The following is a 16,715-nucleotide window of genomic DNA, read 5'->3' as shown; positions in this document are numbered from 1 at the left end:
CAGTGTTTGGGGTCCTGCAGAATCTTTACTGGACAGTGAATTAAAGAGGCCGGCATCAATTTCTACTATCAGTGGTAACCAACCGAATCCTTTTATTTAATTTCAGGTGTTTATAATGAGGTTGTTTCCCTCCTGGCAAATATGGATTACCAAGATAAGGGCAAAATTGCCCTCAGGATTGCCTTTATTGCTGAGACCGAGCTGGCTAGCGTTGTGACAGTTCTGCTAGAGAAACTGCAACAGGATGAGGTAGGGCAATTTCATGAAATTACATCTGCTTTCCATGTGTCCACACCAAATTCTACCTGACTTCATGGGGGTATAGGGGAATGCATGGGGGTAATTCAGGATAGAACTTGGCCTGGCGCACCATCAGTATAATCAGTATTCACCCTTCTGTCCTCAGGCATAAACTCAGAATGCAAAATGCTGTTATTACAGATCAGGATGATATAATGCTCTATAAAGAGAGCGTTGTCCTTTTACACACAGTGGAGTACATGGGCTGGATATAGTAAAAGTACACTATAGGACTTGCAGGAAGCTCTTCCAATAATACTTTGCCCTTCTTTAGCATCTTCATCCAAAACTCTTAAAGCACTTACCTAATACTAATGAATTTAGACTCACAGCACCCTTGTGAGAATGGTAAGCATTATCCCCATTTATGGATGATTTGTGTCACAGGGAATTAAGTTACTTGCTCAACACCACTTAGCAAGTTAGTAAAAGAATGTGAATAAAACCCAAGTGAACTGACTCCCTGCTCTAAATCCTAGGCTCATTCATTATGCACATGCGCAGTAGTGCAGAATTCCCCTAGGAGTAATATTCAGACCCCTTTTTCCATTTATTAATACTTGCATCCAACAAAGTCCATTTCTCTATTAAGGGCCAACACAGAAGGCATTTTAGTTTCAATTAAAGTACTAGGAGGCCAAGATAAGCAGTTCAGTTCAGAACTGTACTTGGCCTCCTACTACTTTAATTATTTGAATTACTCAATTAATTATGTTAATTATGTTAATTAATTTGATGAATTACTTGAATTACATAGTGCCTATGTATTCATAAGTTATCAGAGACAATTTTCAAGTAAACAAATCCTCCTTCCATTTAAAAATGAAGAGAAGGAGCTTCTCCCCAGTGGAGCTGTCTGGTATGATTGCAGTTTGCAGAAGCATTCCTTTTCAAGCAGAACCACTGGAATGTTTAGCCAGTCAAGGGATCTGATTGGCTTTGAACATTCCAAAGTGCTTTATGACCTTGGCATGCAGGTCACATAGATTTAGAGACTCACAGGAGACAGAGATCGAAAAGACCTATTGGAGCATCCAGTCCATTTGCTGCTAATGCAGGTAGGGTTACCATATCTAATAAATAAAAAAAGAGGACCCTCCACGGGCCCTGGCCCCCCCCATTTCCCCACCCCTAGCCCCGCCCCAACTCCACCCCTTCCCCGCCCTAACTCCGCCCCCCCTCCTTCCACTCCCAGCCAGGGGGAAAGGGCTGCCCCAGCGCTACCGGCTTCATGGTTTGCCGGGCAGCCCCCAGACCCTGCGCCCCCGGCCGGCGCTTCCCCAGCGCAGCTGGAGCCCGGGAGGGGAAGCATCCAGCTGGGGGCGCAGGATCTAGAGGCTGCCCGGCAAACCGTGAAGCCAGTAGCGCTCGGGCTTTAGGCAGCCCCTATGCCTCCGGACCCTGTGCCCCCAGCCGGGCACTTCCCCTCCCGGGCTCCGGCGGCGCAGGGTCCGGAGGCACGGGGGCTGCCCAAAGCCGGTAGCGCTCGGGTAGCTCGGCTCTTAAACAGAGCCGAAGAGTCAGGGGAGGAGCAGAACCGCCATTTTCCCGGACATGTTCGGCTTTTTGGCAATTCCCCCCGGACGGGGGTTTGACTGCCGAAAAGCCGGACATGTCCGGGAAAAAGAGGATGTATGGTAACCCTAAATGCAGGAGAATTCCCAGCAGTCATTTTTCACTGTTTGGGCCAAACTAATTTTAAAATCCCCTAATGACTGAGCTTCCACCACTTTCCTAGGAAGACTATGTCATAGCCTAATAGACCTGTCTCACAGTTGGGGCATTTTTCCTTTTTTTAGTTTAATCCCATTACTCCTACTTTTACCTAAATGTATTATACTAAAAAATTCCTCTCCCTCCTTGGTGTTCACACCCTTCAGAGAGGTGTATGGTATTATCATGTCTCCCTCATAGTCATCCCTTGGCCGCATCTGCCATAGGCAGCTCTTTCAGGCTGTCTTCAGAAGTAGAGGTCTGCTTGGGCCCAATTTTTAAGCCCAACCTGAATGGGCCCCAAGCAGAAAGGAGGTGGTGGCTGGCAGGAACATGCGGTCACGGTTGTGCCGATCCCATGGGCTAAAAGAGGAGAGCCGACCTGACCCGAGCCCAAGAGGGGTTTTCTCATCCAACCTGACCCTGACACCTGTAGTCAGGTCCCATAGGATTTGGGTCAGGTTGCAGGGATCTATTCAGAAGTCAATTCTGCCACCCCCCTGCATTCTTTTTTTGCTCTCCCATGAATTACTTCCAATTTGTTGAGCTCTCTGGGAATGCGGTGCTAGAAAATGCAACAATCCAGATGCAGTCACACCTCAGCTGAACAGAGAGGAACTGGTATCTTCCTGCTTTGTACCATGATCCCTGTGTGTAAAAGACCCAACCCACATGGCTCTTTGTGGGAGCCATCACACCTTGCATATACGTGTTGACTTTGTTTTTCACTGTCACCCCCAGGGCACTTGTTGCTTCCCACTTTTCTCCCTCCCATTATGTCAGTTACTTCTACCTTCTTTCCAGATGTGCTAGTTGGCAGTTTTCTGAAATGAATCTTGTTCTCTGCTCAGGTTTTTAATTTCTCTGTGTCCCTCTTTATTTTTTCTCTGTCCCAGCTGACACCACAACTCCTCCATATTTAGTATCATCTGTGAATTTCTACACTGATGGGCCTCATAAAAGACACCTTCGAGTGTGCGACTGTCAATGTAGATCTAACTGTTGAGCTAATTTCCCCTAGGAACTGTTGAGGATGTACTGCGGGAGTTGGGTATTTTGTAATTACAAATTTACAAATTCTGTCTGGAGTGGATAGAGCAAGGGCAAGGTGCTCATTTGTATTGTTTGTTTTAAATAAGTGAAACTAGCTAAGGGGGCAGTGAAGGGCGCTTATTCTGGCTCTTTTCTCTCCAGGAAGATTAAAATATGTAAATTACTCGGCTGCTTCTGAAGTGCTGCTAAATGCAGTGATTGTGGAGGGCATGGCATGTTTGACACCAATTAAACCAATGGATGACTTGTGTGAGCATGCAGGCTGAGGAGTCAGGGTGGCCTCGTGGCTAGGATTCTGGATAATGACTCAGGAGACATGGATTCTCTTCCTGGCCACGGACCTGCTCTGTTATGATAAGACTTGGGCTAGTCATTTCATGTGTGGATTGTAAACTCTTTAGGGCAGGGGTGTATTAGCCAAATTACTGTGTGGTCATCAAGAAAACCTTTTTCCAATTGTTTATTCTCTTTTATGTTTTGTCCGCAGCGAGACAGAGTTGACATTTACTGTGTCCTGGAGAAAGTATTACAGCAGGACATTGGGGGCCTAGAGAGTAGGCTACTGAACAAAATAATAACCCTGGCCTCAAACCACATGAGAGAGACTCAGGTAAGTTAGTTCTCCCGAGATACTAATCAAAGGAGCCAAAGCTTTAGCTAATTAAAACTCTCTTTTTTGGGAGGGTAAACTATATACTGAAACAAAAATAGATTCTCCTGTTAGAGGCCCACACCTCCCTCGAGACCAAAGCCCAGGTCCTAGACAGCACTTGTGCACATGCATAGGATGGGAGAACTCACATGCAAAAGTGACACATGTGCTTAAGTGCTTTGCAGGATCAGGACCCGAGACACATGATATCAGACACAGAGAAGTCTACTAGGGATTTCATTATTAATCCTGATGTTATGTGGAAGGTGCTCTGATACTATCGCAATAAGTAGCAGTATAAAGCCCCAAGACTAATGACTCTCTCCACAGAAAGTTGGGAGGTTCATTCACAACTTATGCACAGAAATAAGGACTTGACTCATATAAACAACTCTGGCTAGTGCAACCGGCTTCAGTCACCTCAGTCTCTCTTTCTCTCTCTCTGTTTTTTTTTTTAGGAAGCAACAAATGAACTAAAAGTGGCAGCTAGCAACACCTTAGTGACCCTGGCCCGCTGCTATTTCTATGAGGTGATGTACGAGCTGCAGTGTCATCTGAAACTACTGGGGCTGCCTGAAGAGTTTACTTTCATTACACTGGGCAACCTGTCATCAGCCTATGGTATGGTAACTTCCATCTTTTGTTTCAAAGTTATTGTCTTTCATTTAAGGACAGGGGATTACTCTCTCTACCTAAAAATGTTACAGCTAAACAGAGCTGTGTTTGAGTGTGTGCATGTGTGTGTGTCTGGGGAGAGACACAAGATTAACTGCTGTTGCTAGTTCTTGGCTTCCAGATCATGAGCTATCCAGACAGAGGTGCAAGCTCTAACTTATGTCCCTGACTGAAGTTCCTTAAGGATCGGATGGGGGAAGATCAGGTCTAGTGGAGCTCTTCTCCACCCCACTTCTCATCCCGCCCCAGTGCTCTCTCCCCTTACTCTGGGAGTGAGTTGGGCATCGGGCACAGCTGTACACTGGTGGAGGCTTCCCCTCCTCAGGGTGAATCCCCCACTGGCTTTCAATGGCTGCTTTAAAGCCATTCTGCTCTGCTTACGCAGCACAAAATGGCCTCGCAGCCCATAGCATCCTGCCCCACGGTGTTTCTAAGTGTGTTGTAAGACGGCAGAGAGCAGCTGATTATCTTTCTTCCTTCTCTTCTGGCCTTTTTCTGCAGCACTTAAGTGTATCCCTTATGTGGGAATGACCCTGAAGCGCATGTTCTCCATGTTGGGGTTAGTCAAGGACAGCAGGCTGAGACAAGCATTTTGTGGTGGTAAGTGCAGCACTTACTGGAGGTGCCCAAAATGGATATTGAGGGGGTCTTGGTACAGATTGAAGTGACTGGCCAAGTTTGCAAACAGGCCCTGAACTGTGCTCCCTGCCCTGGATTGCACCAAGTGCTGCGTTCCTTGGCTCCCGTGGCACTCAGTGAAGTTGAGAGTGCTCCGTACTTTGCAGGAGGCGCTGAGCATTTGTAAGTTCAGGCCCTTTATGACTCATGGATATCATTTAAAATAAACACACACAAAGGCTGAAGCTGCCCATCTGCCAGGAGGCTCCTGGGGGAGGAGGTGAAGGGAGCAGTTTTCATTACTGAACATCTAAAAATCCCCTGTTTCCCACTCCTCCACCCATTCTCTCTCCTTAGTTTCTTTATCATCTCCTTTCATGCTCTTTCTCTATCTTCTCTTCCTCTCCACTTCTCTCTTCCTTTGCTTTTCAGGTGATGCTCAGTAAGGGGTTAATCCTGTGCCTTTGAGGTAACTGGGAATTTTGCCATCAACTTCATAGAGAACAGGATTGGGGCCTAATTCTTCTTAGCAAGGACACTAGATACACCAACTTTTAGGGCAAAGTGCTCCCCAATACCTTCAAATCCCAGTAAAGCCAATGGATGTTAGGGGCACTGAACATCTTTCAGACAAACTGTAACTCAAGATGAAATCATACAGTGTTAGGGTTCAATAAACAATAACTGCAGAGGACGCGAGTCATTCAGAGGAGAGCTGGTTGAAATATTTTGATTTTTAATTATATTTTCCATAATTTTTCTTTCCAAATTTGATGAAAAACAAACCTGAAAAATGTCAATGACAATTTTGATCAGGAAGTGTGCGTCCAGTTTTTTGGAGCAACTAAAGAGGTGGCTGAATTTTTTTGATTTTTGAAAAATATCAATGACTTTTATACTTTGCAATTTTGAAAAAAAAAAAAACCTATCAGTAAAGATTTTTAATTTAATTTAAACTGCTTTTTCAACCAGCTCTAATGAATAGGTAACAAGGAAGGGAGAAAAAATTTGTCTTCAAATGATGGTAATTGAAAAAAGATTGCGAGAGATGCAAATGTAAAAGCCTTTTCAGAAACAAGACATGGAATGGGGGGAAGAGAAATAGCTCCAAATTGATATGGGATTTCAGCGTGTAGTCCTGAACTAAGCAGTAGCTGCCATGGAATTGTAGTAAACTTTAGGCCTGGGTGAGTTCACTGATAAAGTAACTTCTCCTCGTTACTAATACGTCCTTTTCACATTGCCTGTCTTCTCGCCTTCCATACAGTTCTGGAAAAATGGTCAAGGGCAATAAATCTATATTTGACTAACTGGGATAAGAACACATTCCCCAGCATGGGTACATTGCGATTCTTCGATACAATTCTTCCATTCTATTGTCATGTGACCAGCAACTGGCTGAAATGTGAGGAGCTGAAGGTGAGAATTGCTGGCTTTCTAAACCTTTAGCAGAAATTGTAATGTTAAATTCTATGTGTCTGTCACTCTCTGTGATGATGGCATTTAATGGTAGGTCCTTTTGGATGGAACAGAGTGTCGTGTAAAACATCTAAACCCCATATATTTATAATGTCACCACATCATGGAAATTCTGTCTGCACACAGTGTACATAGCTTCTAGTTTTATGCACCTAATGTGCAGATGAACACGGGATAGTGGGCTAGATTAATTCCTGGTATAAGTCCATTCACCCCAGAGGAATGACAGCAGTTTTGAGTTGGCTGAGAATGCATACTAATCTGGGGAATATTTTCCCTGGTATAGCTGTGAAATGCATTAGAATATAATCCTGAAACCAACCCTATGAATCCCGGTTCTTTACCAGGAAATATTGAGATAGGGCCGTTCCTACAGTGGAACAAGGGAAGTTGCACTCATTAGAAGTAGAAAAGGTGTGCCCATTGGATGATATTGAATGAATTCTTAGGAACATAAATTCTGTATCTCATCTATGCAGCTCAAGCAGGCCGTCATCAAAGCCCTTGGTCCCATGATGAGCCTCCTGCTACACAAAGAGGAGCATCACGATCGGATATTTGAACTGATCTCATGGCTCCTTGAGCAATATAAGGAGGACATTGATGTTTTTCACGTCACCAAGGTGAGGTACCCCTCATTAAGGTAACTGTCTATGCGTGTGCATGTATGAACTGCATAAGGAATTTGCTGCCAGTGGGGTTTCCTGGTTTAGACAGTGACTTGTTAGATAATAAATATCTACACGAGTTCTGGGTTGATGCAAATGGTGACCCAGGCAACAAGATTTGTAGGTAAATGCCTCTTATGAAAAGCATCCTCTGTTTCTTGGGGAGGATGATAAGGAGATAAAAAACAGAACACCTGCCCCACTCCCCAACAAGATACTCCCTCCTTGTGATTTCCCAGTACATCCTGTCAACTCTGTGTCTCTATTTTAGATCATAAACTCCTCACAGCAGGGGCTGCCATATGTTGTCTCTGGTCAATACCAAACCCAACTGTCAGTGGTTGAAAATTAATACTAAGGAGGCTTGAGGGTGATTGCTTTGGCTTATATAACTAGATGGATATAAAAGCATTGCCTGTCTATTTCATCTACCGTTCTATGCAGTGCTGTTGTAGCCATGTTGGTCCCAAGATATTAGAGCGAGAAGGTGGGTGAGATAATCTAATTAAAGATATTGTCTCACTCCCCTTGTCTCTCTATTTCATCTACCTCAGTACCACATGAGCAAGAAGTAATGGGCCATATTCTTTCTTCAGTGGGGCTACACAGTTGTAAATGAAGTCATGAGACAGCTATAACTACTTGGTAGTGATATTTACTCACCATCTCTGATGGTTGAAGCTTTCCGGCACAGAGTATGTGGTCACTTTTGGGGTTGAAATACCCATGATTTGGAGGGAACCAACGCATCATGGACTTGTTTGATAGCATCAGGGCACTACACAACTGCTTAAACATAGTAAAATATGTAGATGGCATCAGAGACATTCTGGAAGCTTCAAGCAGCAAAGGAGAAAAGTGTTTAGATGCAGGAAGGAATTCGATTTTCACCTTTTTTATCAATCAGCTGGCAGAGGACATAAAATCATCACTGATAAAGTTGGCAGATGAGATAAAAATTGGGGAGTGGTAAATAATGGAGAGGACAGCTCACTGATTCAGAGTGATCTAGATCACTTGGTAAACTGGGCGCAAACAAACGTGCATTTAAATACGGCTGAATGTAAATTTGTGCATCTAGGCACAAAGAATTTAGGCCACACATACATGCTGGGGGATGCTGTCCTGGGAAGCAGTGACTCTGAAAAAGATTTTGGGGGTCATGATGAATAATCAGCTGAACACGAACTCATGCTGTGGCCAAAAAAGCTAAAGCTGGGATGCATGAAAAGGGGAATCTCAAGTCGGAGTGCAGTGGTTATTTTACCGCTAAATCTGGCACTTGTGTGACTACTGTGGGAACACTGGGTCCCGTTCTAGTGCCCACAATTCAAAAAGGGGGTTGATAAATTGGAGAGGATATTGACAGAAGAGCCACAGTGATTAAAGGACTCATATTTTATAATGGGCTCTTCAGTCTAGCAGAGAAAGGTGTAACTTGATCCAATGGCTAGAAACTGAAGCGAGACACATTCAGACTGAAATACGGCGTACATTTTTAATGGTGAGATAATTAACCATTAGAACCATTTACCAAGGGCCGAGGCGGATTCTCCCTCACTGACAGTTTTTGAATTGAGATTGGGATGTTTTTCTCAAAGCTCTGCTCTGGGAATTATTCTGGGCAAGGTCTATGGCCTGTGTTGTACCGGAGGTCAGACTAGACAATGGCAATAATCCGTTCCAGCCTTGGAATCGACGAATCCCCTGAAGCTGCTTCAGTCACTACATATTGCTCCTGTGTGTGCCACCATCTGACTTTCACCCTCTGTTGCAGAGTCTGAGCCAGCTCTTGGAGGTCTCTTGTGAATATAAGATCCCTCTACCTAAAGAGAAGTTTCAAGCCATCTGCAGTGCTCTGCACATCCAGGTGAGGGGTGGTTTTGCTTGGATCCCTTGAGCTTAGGCACAGCAGAGCTGAAGCATATTAACAATAAAACTCTATCGAATGATAGTGCAGAGCCTGGGCACCTCCTCATGCCTTACTGATTTCTGCAGGCTCGGGAGTAAGCAGGTAGCGGTCTCATTTTCTTAGCTAATATCGAGCTCCGTTTGTAAAGCAATTTCACCATAAGCCGATTATCGGGGGAGTCAGAGTTGTCTAGTAAAAACTGTGGCTGTGTCTTGATTCGATCAGCTCTGCTGCTCAAAACCCTTTAGCTTCTCTTATCGAATGTATTGGTCATTGTGTTTGATTCTTGCTGTGCATTCAGTACCATCTACCTGGGGTTCAGACCTCTATTTGGACAAGTAGGAAGTGGAAGCTTAGAAATTCATTGAACATTTTCTTTTCAATTGCTTCTGATTAGTTTTTCTTTGACCATTTCCCTTCTTCCCACAGATCTGTTCTCAAGCTAAGCCGCTCAGCACGGAAAATCACGCAGAGCTGTTGGATTGTGTAGTTCTGCTAGGTAAGGGGAAGAGACTCTGAGTTACACAGTGGTTTCCTTGTAACTTCCTTTGTCAGGTACGGTAAGAATAAGAGTTCTGTTGTCAGTGAGGACGTGATTTGTTCCCTTGCAGCCCGTTCTTCTCCTGATGATCTGATCGCATTTCTGCACTCGCAGCTGGAGATTGAGAATGAGGCTGTTCGTGTGGCCTCTTTGAATCTGCTCAGAGCTATTGTTGGCGCCGACTGTAAGTAACACAGGAGCAACTGTGCCAGCTGCCCTCTTGGCCGACATGCTGAGGGTTGAGTTGGGGACATCCAGAGCAGGGCCGGCTTTAGGAAGTGCTGGGCCCGATTCGTGGGGCTTGTGCTCACCAGGTGGCACTCCGAGTCTTCGGCGGTGGGTCCTTCACTCGCTTGTGCCGCCGAAGAGCCGGAGGGAGCGAAGGACCCGCCGCCAAAGTGCCCCCAAAGACCCGGAGCGCCGCTGGGTGAGTAAAAATTAAAAAGGCCACTGGGCTCGGGGCCCTGTTAGGCGTGGGGTGCGGGGCCCCCTTTGGCACGGGGCCCAATTCAGGAGAATCGGGGGAATCGGCCTAAAGCCGGCCCTGATCCAGAGCTAAAAGCATGAGCTACTATAGATTGAGATAAAGAACCAAGGCTTTGTAGGCGCGGCAGGGCTCTAACAGACTCATCGCCTCTGCAAATGGGGCACAGAGTCTCTATAACACACAGTCACCAGTGGTTTGGATCTCCACTAAGGGACCAAATGCTGCCCTAAGTTACCCCCCTATGGCCACGCAGAATCAACAGGATCAACTCAGTGCTGAATGTAGCCCAAGATATTTTTCAACTTCAAATACAGAAGTTAACTTGGGGCTAATGCATGTTAACAATAATCAGATACAAATAAAATAGGACTCCTGACTCGATATTCGTCAGTATTCTACACTATAGACTAGATTCTGAGTTCTGTTCTACTGGTGTAAACACAGATTAACTTCAATGACCTCAGTCTATCTAACGCTTTTATAATATTTCCATCATGGTAGTATGATGGCACTCGTTATAGAAGTGGAATTACTTTAGATTTACACTGGTGTAACTGAGACCAGAGTCTGGTCCTATGTTTGTCCCACTGATTCTGTAGATGAGAGAAGCTCGGTACTATTCTTAAATAGGGCCCTTTGAAATCCAGGATTAATTCCAATGTGGAAAGTGAGTGAGTGGAACAAAGAAGTACCGTACACCTCTCCTTATCTTTCAGTGCCCGAGACAAGAGTTAAAAAGTTTCTGATTGTGAAGGCAGTGAAATCCACTTTCAGTGATCAGAATGCTACGGTAAGATTGTGTGTGGAGCAGTGAAATATTTCAGTTTTTTTCAATGATATGGGATGAATGGATATCTGGGTGGAGCTTTCATTCAGATCCAGAGGAGAGACTGCAGACTAGAGAAGGCATGTCATTCGCCTGCCTGTGTTAAATGTAGCCACGTTTATAATCTAAGGAGATAAACTCAAAAGCATAAGGACTCTCATATCCTATCTCCTATTTCAGGCAGAAGGGATAACAAGAATTTGTGTGTGTAATCTCTGCCCTTTCAGGTGAGGAAGGCAGTTCTTCATTTCATCAGGAGGCTGCTCAGTTCAGGAAGTGTGGAGAATTGTGCAGCATGGGATATGGTAGCATATGTTTTCCGCGAGTTCAGTGTGTCCACCAGCAAACTGGTAAGGAGAGTTCTTAACACGTAGGACTCGGTCCTACCATTCTTGCATGCTGATTGCTCCCCTTGCCTTCCGTGGGAGTTGTGACTCAAGGACAGCTGGACTGAATGATTAGAGCCAGAATCTGATCAGTTATATTGGTGTAAAGTCAAGGTAACTCCACTGACTTTAGTGGCGATACTCTGGATTTACACTAGTGTAACAGAGATCAGAATCTCACACTGGGTCTTTACATCTAACAGAGTTATCTAGGTTACTCAAACCTCTGATGAGACATTGAAAATGCTGAAAACACCATTTTTCAGTGAAATGTTCTTGTACAAGGAAGCACATCTTTTTGTTTGCAATAGACTCTCCAGAGAACCTAATGCTGCCCAATTCTGTGGCTGTTGAAGCATACCTAAACTATTAGCAAAATACCGAGGTTATGCAGGCTGCATCCCAGACTGTCAGGAGCCTGGAAAAGCTTGCTGCGTATTTCCCTCACTACATACTCTACTCTACATGTACTAGTTTAAAAATATCTTCAATCCGTATTTCTATCCATGGACACAGCCAGGGGCTCCAGACTCTTTGTGCTCCATGACTGGATCCATGATATGTATTAACATAAACTGTTCAACTTTACCGTAAGTTGTTGATAGACTCACACTCACTACACACAGGATGACCAAGCTGGTTGGGGCATCGGAACAAACAGAGTGGATCCCCCTGGTTCTGCATATTTATTTCCACTGGGCGGAGGCTGAATGTTTTTCCTCAGAGATAAAAAGATGAAACATTTTTTTTCAAATTTAAAAAAATTGAACACTGTTGGGGAAACTCTTTTGTGTTCAGTGAATCATTCCCTTCACTTTAGGGTTTTCCTAAGCCTGGGATCTGACCCACCAGTTAGGAGTTTCTATTATTCTCTTTCCTTCAGACGTTTGTGCACTTCCAGTGCCATATAAAAGCAGGCATAGGTCAATGTTCAAGTTGGCTTCGTAAGAGAAGGACACTGATTCTATAGCCAGTGTCTTACTACTAGCTAATAAGTTCTATATAGCTATCTCACAGCAGGGTACAACACTTCTCACCCAGGCTATTCAGGAAGAAAGCACTATCCAAACCCTGTGCATTGACATCCTGCAATGTCTGGACACCTCAGTCAGTGGAATGACCCAAGTAAGTGACCTGTTGCTACTGCTTCTTGAAATAGGGATGTTCTTCCTTACGTTCCTTGTACCTCTCCACAAGGAAGCTTTTTGCACAGTCAGCATAATGGAGGAACAGCATATCAAATTCATGTCAGGGGTGGTGTGACCCCTTCATCATGGAGTAAGTGGTTCACATTAGAGAAAAGATATAAAGCAACTTAACTGGAAGGAATCATGTTGCAGAGATCTTCCCTTAATTCTTTCCACTGTCTGAGTGCAACTTCCCCTTAGATCCCCCATGAATACTTCTGATTTGGTGATCCTGGATTTGAACAGATATTGGGGCTGAGACTGTGCCTTATATAGGTCTGTAAAGTTCTGGGTGAGTTTATGGAGCTATCGAAATAGCTCCATAATGCTCTAATGCAGGGAAAGAGGATTCACCAAACTAGGCAGTGTATTTAAAAGACAGAGTGCGGGGGCACCGGACAGGTAGAGTGAGATGATGGGGAGAGAGAGATGAGGTGATAGGTTAGGGAAGGGTCAGTGAGGAATAAAAGGAGAAGCTACATGACAAGGAGGGATTCAGACAGCAGGAGACTGGAGGTGGGGGAATGGAAATAGCTGTGTACTGAACAGTCTCGCTCTTCTCTGCAGGTGTTATGGCCAAGGCTTCTGGAGTATGTGGTGCCAGCTCAGTACACGGGTACTTTGAAGCCTCTCTGCAGATGCCTTAGGGAACTGGCTGAGAAAAAGCAGCAGGAAGGAGAAGAAGCTGCTTTCCTTGACTACAGTGGACCAGGTTTATAACAGAAACTCTTCCATGTATTCTCTCCAGGCACACTATGAAATGAACAGGTTCAGTCTGCTCCAGTTCTCTCGTCTGCAATCAGGAGGCTAAAATGAATGAGGGATGGTCTTGTGATTACAACATGGCCATGGGAGGGAGCTAGGAAATGTGGGTTCTGTTCCCAGCTTGCCACCAAAATTCTGATGTGACCTTGGGGGAAATCACTTGATCTTTCTCTCTCAGCTTCCCCACTTGTGAAATGAAGAAGTAATTAATGCCAACCTCATAGAGGTGCTGTGAGGCGAAATTCATTCCTGTTTGTAAAGCATTTTGAGATGCTCAGACTGAAAGCACTATGGAAATGCAAATTATTATCAGCTGTATTCAACATTGGTGGGCACGTTGGAAATGGAGAGGTGAATAACATCAGCAGGACTCTCTGCAAAGCCTGGCACCATTAATGGTATTCTGTTTCTTTCCCTAGTGAAACTCCCTACACCCCAGGGGCTGCTGGCGCGACTCCTGGTGAGTAGACCATGAAAATAGGTTTTCTGCGAAATGTGAAGTGGGACAGTTAACTATAAAAATCGGTATTATAGCTAGATGCTTATAGACAGGCTGAGCAATGTGTATGATTGGGTCTCTCTCTCTCCACCCTCTCCAGAGAACACTGTTCTGCATCCTCGTACTAGCTAGAATGCTTGCTTCTTCAGGAAGACACTGCAGTAGAAGCAACAACTCTATTGTATGGTCTCCACAATGAGAGAGTCTGACCTATTCCCTCCTTCAGGAACAAACTGGTATTGTGCTGACAAAACTTAGCCTGTTCTTTCTCTCTCATTGACAGGTAGTAGCCTCATCCCCTTATGAAAGAGAAGGACATGGATGTGCTGCCTTGCAATTACTGAAGGCCCTGCACCACAATATCCATGCAGCAGTGGGTGAGATGTGGGTACTGAAGATCCCACCTCTGCTGCGGTACATGGAAGGTAAAGTGCTAGTTAGGAGGAGTGCGGTCCATGGAGAATAGAAGGGAAACCACAACATTCAGCTTCCTATTGACATGTGTTGTGCCATTCCTGCTGCAGTACATGGGAACAGTGGGGAATTGAAATTGGGCTTCTAGGCCCTCACTTTTCCTTCCCCTGGATAACTGGGAACCACTGAGGTAAGGCCAGAGTTGAACCACTGAGGCCAATTCAATCAGGGCAGAATCAGGCCAGGAAGGTTTCAGCTGAATGGAAATTGTACAGCAGTTCCCCCCACGCCTTTGCTAGGTTATTAGTTGGGAAGGTGAATACACATGAAGCTGGAGGTTAGTGAAATATTTTGGAGTTACATATATAGTCTGATTTTGGAAACTGAATTTTTCTGAAAATTAAACCCCATGTTTACTTTCAAGGGTGATTCAGTTAAAAAACCCAGAGTTTTTCTTTCTGTAAGGAAACCCAAGCCATAAAAGCTAGGTTGGCCATGTGGGTGCCCTATGTCAAATCTAGGTATTATGGGCCTAAAAATGTCTTTCACCAATTTTACAGCGGTATGAATCTATTGACCTCCGTGGAAAAAACCCTTCAATCAGTGTAGGCCAAGGGTAGGCAACCTATGGCACGCGTGCCAAAGGCGGCACGCGAGCTGATTTTCAGTGGTACTCACACTGCCTGTGTCCTGGCCACTGGTCCAGGGGGCTCTGCATTTTAATTTAATTTTAAATGAAGCTTCTTAAACATTTTAAAAACCTTATTTACTTTACATACAACAATAGTTATATATTATAGACTTATAGAAAGAGACCTTCTTAAAATGTTAAAATGTATTACTGGCACACGAAACCTTAAATCAGAGTGAATAAATGAAGACTCGGCACACCACTTCTGAAAGGTTGCCGACCCCTGGTGTCGGCTTTGTCTATACTATGGGGTTATACCAGCAGAGCTCCAATGACATAGCTGTGCCAGTACAGTCTCTGTGGAGTATGACCGACCCTATGTGGAGCACAAACCCGATATCTTTCTCATGAACATCGGACCCCAAAATGTTCAAGTGGGTTTGATATTCAAAAAAGGATTTAAGAAATGAGCTGTATCTTCCCTAGTTGTTGTTGCTGTACAGAGTCCCCAGTATTACATTGTGCCGACATTCAAGAAGGGTAGGTTAGAGCTGGACATTCAGAAACAGGGCCAGATTCTCAGCTGATGTAAATCAGTATAATTCCATGGACTTCAGTGAAGCTACACCGATTTACATCAAGTTAGGATCAAGTCCAGAATCTCTTATTATGCAGGAAAAGTTTGTATTCACATTAAACCCAGTCCTCTGATGTGCTGAGCCGTTTTGTGACGTGCTAAGCACCCTCAGCTCCCATGAAAGTCAACAGGAATTGGGAGTGCTCAGCATCTCACTCCTGGTGGGTTGACTGACCCTGAATAAAAATGCCAACCGGGTACATAACATGATACTTTCTGTTGGTCCAACAAAGAACGCTGGTGTAGGTCCCATTTAGCCTTGAAAGCCCAGGTATGTTACAGCTTGGCAGACCAGGAGTTTTAGAAGGACTGATTGCAAAGGAGATACCTGGGACGACTCTTCTTGCTAACCTAAGTGACATTATTGTTTTGCTTCCTCCTTTATAGGAAACACAGAGAATTCCCTGGACCATGAACAGTGGGAGCACATGCTGCTTCAGGTACAAGATGGCTTTCAGCTGTATTGTCACAGCCCTCCCTTCTCCTCCAAATGTATCAGCTGTCGAAAGAATAATGATCAATTATTCATTATAAGCAGAGCTGGTCAAACCATTTCATTTGCAATGTTTGTTCAGTGAAAAATGGCCTTTTTTATTTTCATGGGACATTTTCACATTTTTCAGGGGTTTTTTTGGTTTTGTTTTACACAAAACAAAGCAACCCCAACCCAAATAGAAAATGTTTAGTTTTTTTAAACTGAAGTTGATTTTGGGTTGTTTTTTTTCCAGTTGCTTTTCTGTTTGTCTCCTCCCCGCTCCAGCTTTTTCAGTCACAAAGTGGAAGAGGGGAAAACCAGCAAGGGGACCAGGGATAAAGGGAAGGAAAGAGGGAAAACAAAGAATTGAATAATGGTCATTTTTGATTTTGAAAAGCAAAATATTTTTTGTTTTTTCACTTTTCATTTGTGTGTTGAAAAATCAAGAAAACAAAAAAAAATCCCACTTGTTTTGTGAAATGGACTTACTATTGTTCAACCAGCTCTAGTTATAAATAATTCTGTATTACCACTGGGAACAGCACAAAACTTAACCAGAAAACCAGCATGCTAATGGTGCTAATGCATCACTGGGGGACATTTAAAGGATTCTTTTTTTCTATTTGCCACTCAAAAGAAAATTTGCTCTGAGAAACCCAAAAAGGAAAAGCAACAAGACAAGGTTTGGTGACTGTATCTCATAGAGAAGCCTTTCTGGTCAGAAAGAGCTCTTTACAGCCTCGTGTAAATCCAGACAAGGAACATTTTTATGGCGAGCGCTGAAAATGAAAGGACAG

Source organism: Chrysemys picta, chromosome 2, assembly GCF_011386835.1.
Source record: "Chrysemys picta bellii isolate R12L10 chromosome 2, ASM1138683v2, whole genome shotgun sequence".
Taxonomy (NCBI): domain Eukaryota; kingdom Metazoa; phylum Chordata; order Testudines; family Emydidae; genus Chrysemys; species Chrysemys picta.
Note: the sequence above shows the minus strand (reverse complement) of the source record.